Genomic DNA, 17,317 nt, shown 5'->3' with positions numbered 1-17,317 from the left:
AAATGCAATCTTTTGTTTCAAAGGGTATTCCTTCATGGACAGAGAAAAGGCTAGACAGAGAGATGACTGCCAACAGGTGAGAATATATTCACAGGGATTTTAATTTGCCGGACATTCGCTTGTAAAACAGCAGAAAAAAAAACTTCCACTATGCGTTCAGAGATGGTGCAAGATTTTTTCCTTTTTTTGTTGAATAATGAATATGATAACTTAATCTGTAGCTATAGGATACATGGATACAACTAGAATCCAACGAGTTATTGGTGAGTTACATATAATGACTTGAGCTTATATATATACCACCATATTGATAGTACTGCAAAAATTGTTATTCCTTTATTTTAAGTGTTTGTGTATATACAGTCTAGCATTGGAGGGGTAATTTCAAAATGTGAGGAAGCATAATTTGCACATAAACTGGCAAGCAGGTTTTGCAGCTGTCAAGCACTCTGTCATGTTCCATCATAACTTTTCCGTTAGTCTGACACTATACTAAATAAAAAATCTGACCTTGACATTTGGCTTTACAGACTCAGGAAATAATTTCATTCTAATCACAGTTTTATATTAGCTCATATTTCATTTGGGGTTACTGCTGTTGAGTAACAATTCTTAAGAACAGTAAAAGATTCTGGAAAGCAATAAACTTGTGGCCAGAGATTAAACTTTTAAATCCAGAAGGTAATGAGGGTATCATTATGAGAGATATTAATAAAGGAGAGAGAAAAAATGCATAGGAGAGACTCACTAATGTGGTAAGTGTGCAACATATATATAGTGTCATACTGCACAGAAACAGACACCTTGGTACAACTTGTTCAAAGCAACCAGACATCCCAATCTGATTTAGTCCCATTTGCAGGAATTTGGCCCAAATCCCGATAAACCCTATCTAATCATGTCCTCAGCCGGATACTTTTTAAATTTTGTCATTGTACCCACATCCACCACTTCCTCTGGCAGCTCATTCCATAATATGCACCACCATCTGCATGTAAAAGTTACCCCTCAGTTCTTTTTAAATCTTTCCCCTCTCACCTATGCCTTTTGGACTCCTTCATCCTAGGAAATAGACCTTACCTATACCTTCATGATTTTATGAACCACTATAAGTTCACTGCTCAACCTCCAATGCCCCAGGGAAAGCAGCCCTAATTTATTCAGCCTCTCCCTACAGCTCAAACCCTTCAGTCACAGCAACATGCTTCTAAATCTTTCTGCACAGTCTTAAGTTTAATAACGTCCTTTATGTAGAAGGGCGACTGTTTTACAGTTTGGATTTTTGGTTTATTTTCACCAGGTCAGCCTTTCCAGAATTATGATTTTAACTTAGTATGTGCCTCTGGGATTGTTATTGGAAGTTGTTTACAATGTGATGGTTTATGACGAGAGAAAACATGAAGTTTAACACGGATTAGGATGAGCAAGTTTTTCATATAATTAATTCAAATACGTTTAGGCAGTTCAAAAGAGACCTGATTGGTGCAAGTAGCAACTATGTCCTCTTAGAAAAAGAAGACTTTTCAGAGCAATGAAAGAAATAAGTTGCCACAGTTTTGAAACATGCTGATCTGGAGTGTTTGGTTAGAATTGTGCAGATCATTAGAAAACCGAAAAAGTTTGAATTTATGGGTAGGGTGAATGGTCAAATGAAAAGACTCACAGCACACAGGAACAGAAATGAAAAGAAGCGGTTAAATCAAATTTACAAATTTGATAAGGAAGGAATTTCTCTGAATCTTTAAGCAACTGTAGTATGATGATTGAGGAGAGATGGGACTTAGTTTTGCTTGGTGTTCTGAAATCTTACAAACTATGTAGATAGTTTGATTTCTCTTATTTTTATTTATTTTGTGTAATAAACTTCTGTTTTATTGTTCAAATCAAATCTGCAGCTGGTGTGCTCACATTTCAGTGAAACACCATTAATTTTTTTTTAATAATGATCCATCAAGCAGGATCATAATAGGATTTGACATGACCAGCAGTAACAAAGCTGTGATTATGGCACTAGAAGGAAAGTGAGAAAAAGAGTTCAGAAACAATAGTTGAAATAAAGGGAGGGAGAAATTGAAAACAAAAAAGGAAATAGAAAGGATTGGAGCTTGATAAGTAAGCAGAGTTAAAGGAAGAAAAGAATAAAATGTTTTTTTTCAATTTGGTCAGTGAGCACTGTATGAGAATTCAATAAGTATATTTATGTATATTATTTCAATAAATACTATTTCATAAGTTAATCAGTTTCCATGTCTTTTTCCATTTGCTTTTAAATTGAATTATTAGGTGTTGTTTTCTTCTCTTGTGACGGCATCGCAGGCTGGCCAGCAAATATTGTCCATCTCTAGTTGACCTTAAAATGTGGTTAGGAGCTGAGAATGGACAATAAATGCTGGCCACTCAGTGACACTTGCATCCCACAAGAGAATAAAAAGAAGTGAAATTCCCTGTCCATGGTTATATACAGTTTTCTGGCAATACTACTGAAGACCTGTGCTCTAGAACTCGCCACTCCCCCTCTGAAGCTGTTCTAGTACAGTTACAAAACAGTCCTCAATCTAACAATATGAAAAGTTGCTTAGGTAAGGCCTATACACAAAAAGCAGAACAAATCTAACCAGCCAAATAACATGTCATTAGTCTACTCTCGATCATCTGTAAAGTGATGGAAGATGTCATCAACAGTGCTATTATGCAACATCTGCTCAGCAATAACCTGTAGTGCCCAGTTTGGGCTCCGCCAGCTCCTGGCTTCATTATAGCATATCCAAAACAGTTGAGATGAGAGTGACAGTCTTGACATAAGGGCCACATTCGACCAAGTGTGATATCAAAGAGCTCTAGCAAAACTGGAATCAATGGGATGAAGGGGGCAAACTCTCCACTGGTTGGAATCAACCCTAGCACATAAGAAGATGATCGTGGTTGTTCGAGGTGAGTCATCTGAGTTCCAAAATATCTCTGCAGGAATCCCTCAGCCCAAATGTCTTTGACTACTTCATTGATGACGTTCCTGGCATCATAGGGTCAAAAGTGGGGACGTTTGCTGATGACATGTACAATATTCAGCACCATTCATGACTTCTCAGATACTGAAGCAGCCCATGTTCCGGACAAGATCCGGACAATGTCCAGAATTGCACTGACAAGTGACAAGTAACATTTGCACCAAACAAATGCCAGGTAATGACCATGTCCAATAAGAGACAATCTAACCACTGCCCCTTGACAGTCAATGGTGTTACCATCACCGAATACACCACTATTAACATCCTAGGGGGTTACCATTGACCAGAAACTCAACTGGACTATCACATAAACATAGTGACTCTAAGAGCAGGTCAGAGGTTAGAATAGTGCAACTTCCTGAATCCCTAGAGCCAGTCCATCATTACAATACACAAGTCAGCAGTGTGATGGAATACAGTCCACTGGCCTGGATGGATGCAGCTTGACAACATCCAGGACAAAGCAATCACTTGATTGGCACCACATCCACAAGCATCAACTCCTTCTACACTGATACTGGGTAGCAGCAGTATGTAGTATCTACAAGTATTTCTTGTAGAAATTCACCAAAGATCCTTAGACAGCACCTTCCAAACCCAATAACCACTTCCATAGAAGGACAAGGGTAGCAGATACATGGGAGCACCACTACGAGCAAGTTCACCTTCAAGCCACTAACCATCCTGACCTAGAATTATATTGCTATTGCTTCACCATGGCTGAGTCAAAATCCTGGAATTCACACCTTAAAGGCATTGTGAGTTAACCTACAACACATGGACTGTAGCAGTTCAAGAAGGCAGTTCACTACTACCTTCTCAAGGGAGAGAATAAATGGTGACCAGCGTGCGACGTCCATGACCGGTGAATGAATAATTGAAAAACAAATGAGAGGATTGGAGTCAGGCCTGTTCTCTGCTATCTTCCCCTTTTTACTTTCGATCCTCATCAACACAAATGCTAAGTTAGTAGTTGCCTTAGAAGAGCAGCAGCAAAGTCCAAAATATTTGAATTGGAGAAGAGAGATTAACTCTAAATTACCTCTGAATGTTTAATAGAACCAGAAAGCAGAGAAGGAGGTCATTCAATCAATTGCAGCTGTACTGAAGATTATCCAATTGGTCCCAGTTCCTTGCTCATATTTACCTTTGTTGTAAAAAAAAGTGCTAAAATTCATTTTCAAGGATTGTCTTTACCATGAATTAACAACTCCAAATCTTATGGTGCTCCACAAGGTCATTTCCCTGGGGTGGGAGTGTCCATAACTCAAGGCCATAGGTTTAAGTTAAGAGAGGAAAGATTTAAAAGGGACCTAAGGGGCAACTTTTTCACATAGAGGGTAGTGCATGTATGAAATGAGCTGCCAGAGGAAATGGTGGAGGCTGGTATAATTATAGCATTTAAAAGGCGTCTGGATGAGTATATGAATAGGAATGGTTTAGAGGGATATGGGCCAAGTGCTGCCAAATAGGGCTAGATTAATATAGGATATCTGGTCTGCATGGATAAGTTGGACCAAAGGGTCTGTTTCCGTGCCTACAAATTGCCAGGGTGTTCCTTCTAGCAACAGAAGGTTCCTTCTTGGACATCTGAATTCTGTGGGAAACCTGTTCCGCATGCTAAATGTCTTTGACTCAGGAAGATAGGTCCTGATAATAAGTTTGAAAGGGAATTGTGATGATACTGTGTTTTTTTAAGTAATGTTCTGTCCTGCTTCTCTTGAAGAGTGATGTTGACACCAGGGTGAAAAAAGGGCTGCTTCAGAAGCAGTGGGTAAACAGCTTTGAGCTTCCTGAGTCTTTTTTGTTTAATTAGACAAAAGAAGCATGAGAGGTGGGGGCAGTCTCACACAGACCCAGGGTTTTAGTTTTGCTTTCAATTGGGGTTTTTGGAGGTGAAGCTGATAGATCCAGCTCTCTTTCTGCTGCAGCAAAAAGCTTGAGTGTTCTCTCTGCTGCTAGATTATTTATTTCAGTGGTCCTTTCTCTTGGACTGAAGAAGATAGCACATGAGAAAAATCTGATTTGTTGAATTTCCTTTTGCCAAAGATGAATTTATGGGATGTTAATACATTGGAACAGTTAGTGATTGAGAGATAAATAGCATTTTTTTTTCAGTATTTCGATGAGGTAAAGTTATAGCATTTCTTCTTTTCTGTTTGCATTTTAACTGCATTGTAAGAATAAAGTGTGTTTTGCTTAAAGCCTAGTAGTAGACACATTCAATCACATCTGGAATATAGCACCTTACACTTGCTTCTAAATAAGATAAAAGTTAGGGCCTGGGATATCTCCTTGATACATTTATAATAAATTTGGAGCCGTCTATAACAAAATGCTGAAATGCTATTTTACCATTACCTCATTGGAAAGAAGAAAATAAGGACCATTGTTACCGTTTCTATCTCAATTTTTTCCAGGAAAGCACTGTAAATGCAAATTGTAGAACTATACTTTTCACAGTACCCAAGCTTTTTGACCTCTGGTGTTGTAATGTCAGGATCTCCATATATCTTTGGCTAATAATTAAAGACAAAATCTATTTGTGTTCCAATTAATATTCATACAAAGTACAGTTGCAGGTAGATAAGAAAGTGAAGAAGACTTTTGGTATGCTTTCCTTCATTGGTCAGAGCACTGAGTACAGGAGATGGGAGGTCATGTTGCGACTGTACTTGGTTAGGCCACTTTTGGAATATTGTGTGCAATTTTGGTCTCCCTCCTATCAGAAGGATGTTTTGAAACTTGGAAGGGTTCAGAAAAGATTTACGAGGATGTTGCCAGGGTTGAAAGATTTGAGCGATAGGGAGAAGCTGAATAGGTTGTGGCTATTTTCCCTGGAGCGTCGGATGCTGAGGGATGACCTTATAGAGGTTTATAAAATTATGAGGGGCATGGACTGGTTAAATAGACAAGGTCTTTTTCCTGGTATGGGGAAGTCCAGAACTAAAGGGCATAGGTTTAGGGTAAGAGGAGAAAAATTTAAAATGGACCTAAGGGGCAACATTTTCACGCAGAGGATGGTGCATGTATGGAATGAGCTGCCAGAGAAAGTGTGGAGGCTGGTACAATTGCAACATTTAAAATGCATCTGGATAGGTATGCGAATAGGAAGGGTTTAGATATAGGCCAAATGCTGGCAAATGGGACTGGATTAGGTTAGGATATCTGGACAGCATGGACAAGTTGGACCCAACGATCTGTTTCCTTGCTGTACATCTCTATGACTCCATGACTCTATCTCAAATTGCTATACTCAAACAAAATTAACTGCTCTAATTTAGGTTTATCCACTGATGAAGCAATGACAAAGTGATCTGTCTTGCCAGACTTCTGCCTCACTTAAAACCTTAGGGAATCTTAGCAAAAGCTTTTCTATCTTCCTTCACAGTTGTCTTCCTCCTATTGGAGGTAAGGATTCTAGTTCAGTACTTGAGATGATTAGTGTAAAACTTTCAAACTTTAGCTGCTGTTAACACGAAAGGAAATACATAGTATGCAAGTGGTGAGTCATAACTGTTAATAACCTCAAGATATTCCCGAGCAGTTTACACTCACTTAAGTGCTTTCAAAGTGTAGATGCTGTTGTAGGAAACATTACTTGCGGTAGGATCCCACAAATGTCAATGAGTAATTTTTTATTGATGTTAATTGAAGAATAAATGTTTGTCAAGTCTCTTATGCTCTTCTTTGCAATAGTGCATACAGGATCTTTTACCTTCACTGGAAAGGACAGACAGGACCATGGCATCACACCTCTTCTGAAAGATTGCATTTCTGATAATAAAACAATTATATTGCATTAAATTCTTGAACCCTCAGAAATCTGACAAAAAAATGCAAGTGGCACCACTGTGATCAAGCTAACATTTTCTACTCTAAGTGTAAATATTAACAGTTATGGAGAAGCACACAATGTCCAGTACTATTTGCTAATCCTCAAATCCTGAACCGGTCCATGCCAATATGCAACACCATCCAAGCATGGGCTAATAATATGTGGTAAGTAACATACTTGCCACACGTGCTTCCAACAAGAGAGAATCTAATCATCATCCTTTGACATTCAATAGTATTACCATCACCGAACACTTCAATTTCAACATGCTAAGGTTTACCAATGATCAGGAACTGAACTGGACAAACCAGTTATATAAATAATTTGGCTACTAGACAGGTCAGAGGCTCAGAATTCTGCAGCGAGTAGCTTACCTCAAAGCAAATCCACCATCTACAAGGCACTCCACTTGCCTGAATGGGTGCAATTCCAACAGCATGACCATCCAGTACAAAGGAGCCAATTTACTGGTGCCTTAAACATTCACTGCATCCAGCAATGATGCACAGTGGCAGGAGTATGTACTATTTACAATATACACTGCAATAACTCACCAAGGATCCTTAAACAAAACCTTCTAAACCCACGACCTCTACATGCTAGAAAGACAGGTGCAGCAAATACATGGGGATATCACCACCAGCAAACTCACCTCCAAGCCAAACATCATCCTAACTGGAATGACATTGCAGTTCCTTCACTGTTGCTGGATCAAAATCCTGGAATTCCCTCTCTGGCTTTATCTACAAGGAGAGCAGTGATTCAAAATGGCAGATCACCATCACCTCTTCCAGGGCAACTATATATAGGCAATAACAGTTGGTCTGTCACTGATGCCCACATCTCACAAAGTAATAAAAAAATGACAAATATGACTTCACTCAACATCCACAGAGATGTGCTATTCTGCATGATTTCCTGGAGAAGAATTAGGAACGTATCCATGGGTGATAGTTCCTCTTTTTGGCACAGCTGAGGAGACAGATTTTAGTGCCTCATCTATCACCCTCGCTGAGATAAGCTGCTGGGGTGTTTGGAACCAGTCTATTTCCTGCGCAAAGTAATGCATTTATCCTGTAAATACTTTCCAAAGTACCTAATGGAATTAATTGATAATTGAAACCACAGAAAGCATAGCTTCCTGTGTAAACTTCTCAAGGGAGGACTAAAAATGTTGACATTAATAAATAAATTTTATGAAATTATAAAGTCCAACAATGGTGTGTACATAGCCCAGATATATATTCTCAGTGGGTAAAGCCGAGCATCAGAAACATAATTTTATGTAATCTTGGATTCATAAAAGGTTAACTTGACTCATTCCAGTGATGGGGATACTATTCATGAGGGAAGGCTTGAACCTGTATCCATTGTGAGAGGTCATCCTACTGAAAAATATAAGAACTTGAGAGGACTTGACAAGAGAGCTGCTGAAAGGTTATTTGCTGCCGTGGGAGGGTCGAGAACTATGAGACATAATTTAAAATAGGGGATTGCCCATTTTAGGCAGGGATAGAAAATAGACTGTTTATTTCATAGAGTTGTCAGAGTATATTGAATATTTTTGAGAGAGCTGGAGATATATTCTTGACTAATAAGGGAGTCAAACATTATAAGGGGTAGGTCAGAATGTGGAGCTGTGGCCAAAATCACATCAGCCATGATCTTATATTGGGCAGATTCAAGGGGTCCACTTCCTAATTGTATGATCGTATCAACCCAGATCTGTGCTAAATTAACTGATCTCGGTTGGCTCAGCAGTTGCACAAGTAAATTTGACTCCAGTGCACTCAGCTGGGGAGTGGAAAATCAGCCAGAGCTCCCACTGCTGGTACAGTTCCTGATAGCTCTCCAGTGGGCTGTTGGAAATGACAGTATGTTGAGATCTGGATGGCAATTATGCCCCCTCAGTAGACGAAAGGAATTACATGCACGACTACCTATCATTTGAATGGGCTTATCCATGATAAGTAAATGCAACATTATTGAGCAACAGAGTTAGCCCATCAAGACCAAATTTGAGTCCAGAAAAATAAAAGTGAGGTGAGGTAAATTATTCAGTAGATTACAGTACAGAACAGCCAAGCACAATCAGAGACAGCCCTGCATAATAGTAGCTTTGTAAATGTTGACCTGAATATAGAAGAGGAAGAATCTGTATGACCATCAAATTCCCTTCAACTCTTTGAAGCAGTATCCTTGAGGATTGTACTAACGTCTCTGATGTAGTGCACCCAAACTTCCAAAAACAAAGATTTGATAAATCACAGTATGCAAATTACTGAGCTGATAAGCAATGGAGATTCAGTGAATTGAGAGGAAAATGATTAAAGGGTAGGAAAGAAATCAAGGATTTTTTCATGAAATTATGTTGAGGTAACGGTACTGACAATGTGTTAGAGTGAAGACCGTTCTTGGGATAATCGCTACTTCTAATTTATATCTTGGATTCTAATATTTGCATAAATGAATCACATTTAAAGATGATGCAAAAATCAGGGAATAAGAGTGAGTTAAGCAATGCACATAAATAAGGGAATATGGCAGGTAAGATTTAATGCACACTACTGCAAAGTACTGCAAATGGATCTAAGTGTTATCATAGATTTGATGTACAACATATTGATCCACTGCAGAGTAACAATCAATACAGTAATTAGAATGCTGGCTGGTGGTGAGAAGGGTACTCACTAGTGGATCCTTCATATCTGCCTGAAGTTCACTGTAAGCTGCCTTCAAAGCAGCTGTGATGGCAAAGAGACCACTGTCCATCTCCTCTTGGAACTGCCTTTGCAAATAAAGACTGGAAAGAGATGTACATGTAATATTTTTTGTCAAGTTCCATCCTAAACAGCTCCATGATGCAGGACTCTGTGCTCTATGAACTTTTTCCAACAACACATAATGAGACAAACACCAAATACTCCCGTAAGGTCATCAATTTGTTGCAAGACAGCCTTTAATATGTCCATAATTTATTGATTTTCCAGCTCAAAGAGTAGTTCAGAACAGGGAATTGTAGATTGCTACATTCCAATGTCCAAGTCTAAATGCTGAGGGATGTGAAATAACTCCACTGAGACCAGTAACTTATCACCATGTCATTCTTTATTTGCACGTGCATAATACTTGACACTATTTGGCTTCCTCAGAGTCAGCTGTCAGAGTGAACAGAACTTCTGACACTCTTGTTTGTATCTGTCATCCGGAGCTCCATGATTGGACTAGATTAACAGCTCCAATCAGGGAACCCATACTCTATGAGGCCCACCTGGCCTATGTCATTATAATCACTACATTCCACTCCCATCTAAGTCCAGAGACATAGCCCTGATTGTTGTCTTGTAGCTCCTGGGGCTTTTCGCACTGGCTCTGGTTCCTCTGAGTCAGCTTTGGATATGGGTGAGGTGTACCATACCATAGCCTGCCTCTTGTGCCCAGCGTGTCTCAAGAAATTCATCCTCTTCTTCAGGTGATAAAGGCATCAAGGCTGCAGCCCTCCGTAGTGTCCATCTCAGACTTCAGAGATTTTTCGATGCCAGACGGAGAGGGAGACCCATGGTTTCTGAAAAACTTTCCAGCTGACTGAGGGACCAGGTATATTTTTCTCCCACACTGTTTGCTAATTTGCAGATTTCACGCAGTCCACATGCTTATTGAGGACCACCTCGTCTACCCAAACTGCATCACATGACCTGACCGCGCACTGATAATGCCTCTTACCCATACAGGGTCATTTCAGTGGTTTTGGCACCAAACTTAGTCCCCTGAAGTAAACTGTCACTCTCACTTAAAGGAGTGTCTAGCATTGGTGTTCCTGATGCCATGTCACACAATATTCCCCCTCTCCAGGTCCAGGAAGATCAGATTTAACCCGGTGTGTAGTTTTCTCCCCATTAGCAATTATGCCAGAGCTCTCCCTGTATTTGCATGATGGAGAATCAAGTATGAACTGGAACAGTTTGGTCTTGAGTGAAGGCTGCCTTCAAGCTTGCTTTCAAAGTTTGGACTGCATTTCCACCAGACCATTGCATAATGAAAGGTATGGAACTGTCCTTATACAACGTGTACCATTCAACTTTAGAAAAGACTCGAATTCCCCGCTGGTAAATGATGGCCCATTATCTATGATAAACACTTCTAGAAGCCTATGTATTGCAATAGATGCTCGTAGTTTTTCTATTGTCAGCCCCGTGTTTGATTAATGAAGTCTATGCATGTCCAACCACTTTGAGTGCCTGTCCACAATGACTAAGAACATTAGGCCCATGAAAGGGTCAGCATAGTCAATGCGTAACCAAGTCGAGGGTTCACCTGGCCATTCCCACAAATGTGGGGGATTTGCTAATGTTAATTTTTGTCCTTGTTGGCACTCTGGGCTCTGCCCTACCAATGTGCCATGTCCACCTCCAATCCTGGCCACCAGACATAGCTTCACACTAACATCATCATTTTGGATACCCTTGGATGACCCTGGTGGAGTTCAGAAGGTATGTTGCAGTGGCATTTGCTTGGGACAGTCAGTGTTGCTCCCCAGACTAAAATGCCATCTTCTATGGTGATCGAGTCCCGCCAGGTTGAGAAAGGTTTCAATTCTGGTTGTGACAGCCCATTTGTTTCCCCTATCACTACCAGCTGTTTTAGTTTTGCCAGGACCAGATCTTGAATTGTCAGTGGTGACCGGAAGGATGTCCAGAAAGTTTAAAACCAGAACAGACTCTTCCAGTGGTAAATCTGCCAGCAGGGGACAGCTCAAGGCATCCACAGCTTCATGGTCTTCCAGACTGTGTTCCAACTTGTAACTGTGTGCAATTGGAATAACAGCCCACCACTCAACCTACATTAGAACCGGATGACCATTTAACCAGCTGTCTAATTTGATTGGTTCTGATTTGGATGTTGCTAAGCAATTTTAACTGTTTAAAGTCAAATGGGCTTTCCAGGGAATGCACTCTCCTGGATTATGATCTATAAGTTCTCATAATCAATTCAGGCCTAGTGGAACTCTGTTACTGTCTTCAAGGCCACATACCGTCAGCAACTACAGTGGCCTGTGGACAGCATAGACTTTTCTTCTTTGAGTAGCCCCAGCAGGGGTTTGTAGTCTGTTACTATTATCACTTTATGTCATTAAAGGTGTTGGTGGAATGTTCTCACACCAAAGATGACCATTAAACCATCCTCCACGATCTGCGCATGTTTGAGCTCTGCATCAGCTAAAGTATAGAAAGCACACGTTATTGGATATTTCTCTTCATTGAACCATCTGTGAGCCAACATTATCCTGATACCATATGGGGAGGCATCACATGTTAGCTCCACATCTCGTTTGGAATCATCATGTGTCAACATCTTAGATGATGATAGCTGCTTCTTCACTTCCCTAAAGCCTACATCTTGGCTATGAGACCATTTTCAAGGCCGATGCTCTTTCAATGCAAGGGTGCCATGATGGTGGCACATATGAACTATCCATAATAATTCACCAATCCAAGGAAAGTCCTCAGCTCTGATACAACATGGGAACTGGGGAACCATTGATTGCCCTCACTTTATCTTTCAATGGTTTTAACCTGATCTTGTAGACTCTGTAACCCAAGTAGGTCACTTGAGGTGCCTGAAACACATATTGTTCCTGTCTAAGACATATGTCTGCCTGGGAGAAACATCTAAGCTATCTGTCCAAGTTCTCTAAGTATTCTTTTTTTGATCTTTCCTATTATTAGCACATCATCTAGATAAATGGTGACCTAGGGTAGACCTTGTCAAATGTTCTCCACCGTGGGCAGCACAGTGGCACAGTGGCTAACACTGATGCCTCACAGTGCCAGATACCCAGGTTCAATTCCCGCCTCAGGCGACTTCTGTGTGAAGTTTGCACATTCGCCCCGTGTCTGTGTGGGTTTTCTCCGGGTGCTCTGGTTTCCTCCCACAGTCCAAAAAGGTGCAGGTTAGGTGAATTGGCCATGCTAAATTGCCTGTAGTGTTAGGTGAAGGGGTAAATGTAGGGGTATTGGGTGGGTTGCGCTTCGGCGGGTTGGTGTAGACTTGCTGGGCCGAAGGGTCTGTTTCCACACTGTACGTAATCTACTCTAGTCTAATCATCTGCTGAAAAATGGCAGAGGCTGATGATACCCCAAATGGCAGTCTCATATATTGGTACAAACCCTTATGGCTATGAATTGTAACATACTTCTGGGAATCCTCACCTAACTGCACTTGCAAGTAAGCATGGCTCATGTCCAGCTTCAAGAGGGACAGCTCCCTGTCAGCTTTGCGTATAAATCCTCTTTGGGAGGGATTAGGTATTTATCCAACTGCTAGAAGCATTTACTCTTTGTTTGAAATCCCCACAAAGGTGAATTGATCTGTCGGGCTTCACTGGTATGACCAGTGCTGCCCATTCTGCAAACTGTACTGGTTTGATGATTTCTTCATTTTCTAGCTTCCTGATTTCTGCCTTTACATTTGCCCCTAAGGCAAATTGCTTTGGGTGAGCCTTGCAGAATTGTAGAATTGGTTCCTGGTCAACATGCAAGGTGGCTTTAGTTCCTTTAAAAGTCTCCAGTCCTTCCTGAAAATCTTCTGAACATTTAATTAGGACTTCATGCAGGCAGCCATTATCGAATTAAAAAATGTTCAGCCAGTCAAATGTGAATGTTTCTCAACTAAGTTCACCCCATCAGGCTTCAGCCTGAGTCTATTACTACAATCAGTGGTAACTGAACCAGCCGTTTCTCATGTGAGACCAAAACCGAAGTTGTAGACTTAATCTGAAAAGGTTCCCAGGTATAAGTTCTCAGTCTAACTAAGGTCTCATGAATTCTTAAAGATTGGAGTCCAGAGAGAATTTTGTTTAAGACTAGTTCTGGGATCACTGAACCGGACACGTTGTTATCAACCTCCATTAGAACCGGGTTACCATTTAACCAGATGTCTATTTTGATTGGTTCTGATTTGGATGTTGCTAAGCAATTTAACTGTTTAAAGTCAAATCGGCTTTCCAGGAAAAGCCTGGATAACAATCTATAGGTTCACATAATCAATTCAGGCCTGGTGAGACTCTTTTACTGTCTCAAGGCCGCATACTGTCAGCAACTACAGTGGCTTGCTGGCCCAGAACCTGAAGAAAATGTTAACTGTTTGGCCGACACTTGGCTTTGGTTTGGGGTTTTGCTGTGGGGTGCCTAGAGTCCCTCTGTTCAAGATATGTCCCCAAGCTCAGTCAGCCTTGCAAGGGCGTCCATTTCCATCACCATACCTCGTAATTTATATGCTCAACTTGCCACATTTTCTAATGACAAAACAAGTTGTAATGCTTGTTTGAAGTCCAATTTGGCCTCAGCTAGTAGGTGCTTTGCATGGTTGCATCATTAATGCCACATACCAATCAGTCTCTCAGCATCTCATTAAGAGTTAAACCAAAGTCACATGCCTCTGCCAGTCATCTTAACCATGTCAAAACTTCTGACACAGATCCCCCTGCTTCTCAAACTGCTAAGTAAAACTGATAGCATCTCAACATTACAGGAAGCTTGGGGTCATAATATTCCTGAACTAAATCTGTCAACTCTTCAAAGGTTTTAGTATCTGGTGCCTCAGGAAACATTAGGCTCCTAATAACCAAAAGCACTACAGGCCCACAAATTGTCAGGAGAATTTCTCATTACTTTTCATGTGCCTAAATATCACTTGCCCAGAACAAAAATCCACTCGCTCCACATACTTTGCCCAGTCTTCAACAGTAGAATCAAACAAGTCCCAGATAACAGCATGATACCAGAAATGCTTACCCCAACTCAAAGATAATTGTTGTTGAGTCAATTTCCTTTTTCACATTGCCACTGAAATAACTCCACAGAGGCCGGTATCCTGTTACAAAGCCACTTTTAACTTACACATGGTATTGGTACGGTTTCCTCACACCCAGCTCTCAGTGTGAATAGAACCTCTGACACTCCGTTTGCATCTGTCAGCTAGGGCTCTGTGATTGAAGCAGATTAACAGCCCCAATCAGGGAACTCATATTCTATGAGATCCATCTGGTTGATGTTGTTCCAATCACTACAGGATGCACTAAGGCTTGAGGCAGCCATTGAAAAGGGACAGTGGAAAGGGACAGCTGTCTAAAGCTTGCCTATCATAGTATACTGAGAGGAGCCTAAGTCCAAAAAGATAAAATCCTAGCCTTCTCCTCTTGACATTCAATAAAATTACCATCACTGCAGTGCCCACTAACAAAATTCTGGGGATTACCATTTCCCAGAAACTGAAATGAAGCAGACTTGTAAACACTATGGCTACAGAGTAGATCAGAGACTAGGAATTATGATTCCTCAAAGCCTGTCAACCAGCTACAAGGCAAAAGTCAGGAATGTGATGGAAGACTCCTTACTTGTAATGATAGCATTATTATTTCACTGCGACTGGGGAAAAGCTTTACTCCTTTACTAAAAGCATTATGATTTACCTATAACACATGGACTGCAGTGGTTCAAGAAAGTGGTTTTTAGCCATCTTCCATTAGGGAGGGGCAGCAAATATTGATCGAGCCATCAATATTCACATTCCATTAAATTAATTTTTACAAAGGTGGTAAAAGAGGTGTACAGTACTGGGAGAATAAATAGCATTAGAGGAAAGAATAGCATAGAAAAAAGGAAGGATCAGACAGGAAGTAAACGTTATCCATTTTATGATGGATTTGAAATGTGTATGCGTTAATACAACAAATATGGTACCTAGGACATTTAACCGCATGCACACGTTGCCATATAAAACTATGATATAGTGACTATATCAATAACCTCAAAAAGCAAAATGATGAGCATAACATACTAGAATTTGTATTGGCTGTCTGGCAGAAGGCAGAGAGTGGAGATAAAGTGGTCTTTTCTGGTTGGTAGGCAATGACTAGTGGAATTCCACAGGGACGACAACTATTCAACCATTAACTATACGCATTAATGATTTGGACGATGGAAGTGAGGGCATTGTTGCTAAGATGGCAGATGACACAAAGATAAGTGGAAGGACAGATAATGCTGAGGAAGAGGGAAGGCCACAGAAGGACTTGGACAGGCGAGGAGAGTAGGCAAAGAAGTGACAGCCGGCGTATAATGTGGGAAAATGTAAGGTATCAAGAATAGAGGTACAGATTATTTTCCTTAATGGCAAAAGGATTTGGAAGTCAGAAGCACAAAGCAAGCTAGGAGTCCTAGTTCAGGAATCTGATAAGGTTAATCTTGTAGGTTCAGTTAGCAGTTAGGAAGGCAAACACAGTGTTCGCATTCATTTCAAAAGAGTTAGGATACAAGAACAGAGATGAACTAGTGAGGCTGTTCAGACCGCGTTTGGGATATTGTGAGCAGTTTTAGACATCTAAGGAAGGTTGTGCTACCATTGGAGGGTATCTAGAGGAGATGTACAAGAATGATCCCAAAGATGTAGGACCCAGCACAATTGGCTCAGTAGTTAGCACTGCTGCCTCACAGTGGGTTCGATTCCAGCCTTGGAATCAATAAGATTTAAGGGTTAAGGGGAGAGGTCTGTGTGGAGTTTGTATGTTCTCCCTGTATCTTTCTGGGTTTCTGAAGGGTGCTCCAATTTCTTCCCATAGTCTAAAGATGTGCAGGTTAAGTGGATTGGTCATGCTACATTTTCTGTAGTGTCCAGAGATGTGAAGGAGAATGGATTAGAGTCTAGATTAAAGTGGTGCTGGAAAAGCATAGCCAGTCAGGCAGTATCCGCAGAGCAGGAAAATTGACATTTCAGGCAAAAGCCCTTCATCAGGACTGAAGCTTCATCAAGACTGAAGGTCTTTTGCCCGAAACATCGATTTTCCTGCTCCTTGGATGCTGCCTTTCCAGCACAACTCTAATCTAGACTCTGATTTCCAGCATCTGCAGTCCTCACTTTTGCACAGGAGGATGGATTAGCCAAGGTAAATGCAAGGTTATGGGGATAGGGTAGGGGGATGGGTGTGGACGGGATGCTCTTTGGAAGGTAAATCAATGGGCTGAACAGACTCTTTCTGCACTCTAAGGATTCTATGAAGGATTTTCCATCTGAGGGTCTGTACTTGACAGAGTTTAGAAGGATGAGTGGGGATCTGATTGAAACTTCCAGAATACTTAGATGCCTGGATTGAGTGGACATAGAGAAGATGTTACCCCCATTGAATGTCAAAGGGGCGATGGTAACCCCAGGATGTTGATAATATAGGGAGAGGATTTCAACCTTCAATCTGCATTTAAGCTACTGGTGTGTAATCCAAGGTCAACAATGCTTATTATAGGTGCCCACAGCACAGAGAAAGGCCTTTCAGCCCATTTAGTCTGTGCCAGTCAAAAAAATATAGTCAGCAACTCCTCTGCTTAAGGTGCAGGCCTATCTCCATCTACATTTCCCTCTACTTATCAGTTGGGTACATCCCATGCAAGACAAAGCTGTAACTACTCGCAAGTCTATGATA

The sequence above is a fragment of the Chiloscyllium punctatum genome, chromosome 1 (assembly GCF_047496795.1).
Source record: "Chiloscyllium punctatum isolate Juve2018m chromosome 1, sChiPun1.3, whole genome shotgun sequence".
In the NCBI taxonomy this organism is placed as follows: Eukaryota; Metazoa; Chordata; class Chondrichthyes; order Orectolobiformes; family Hemiscylliidae; genus Chiloscyllium; species Chiloscyllium punctatum.
Note: the sequence above shows the minus strand (reverse complement) of the source record.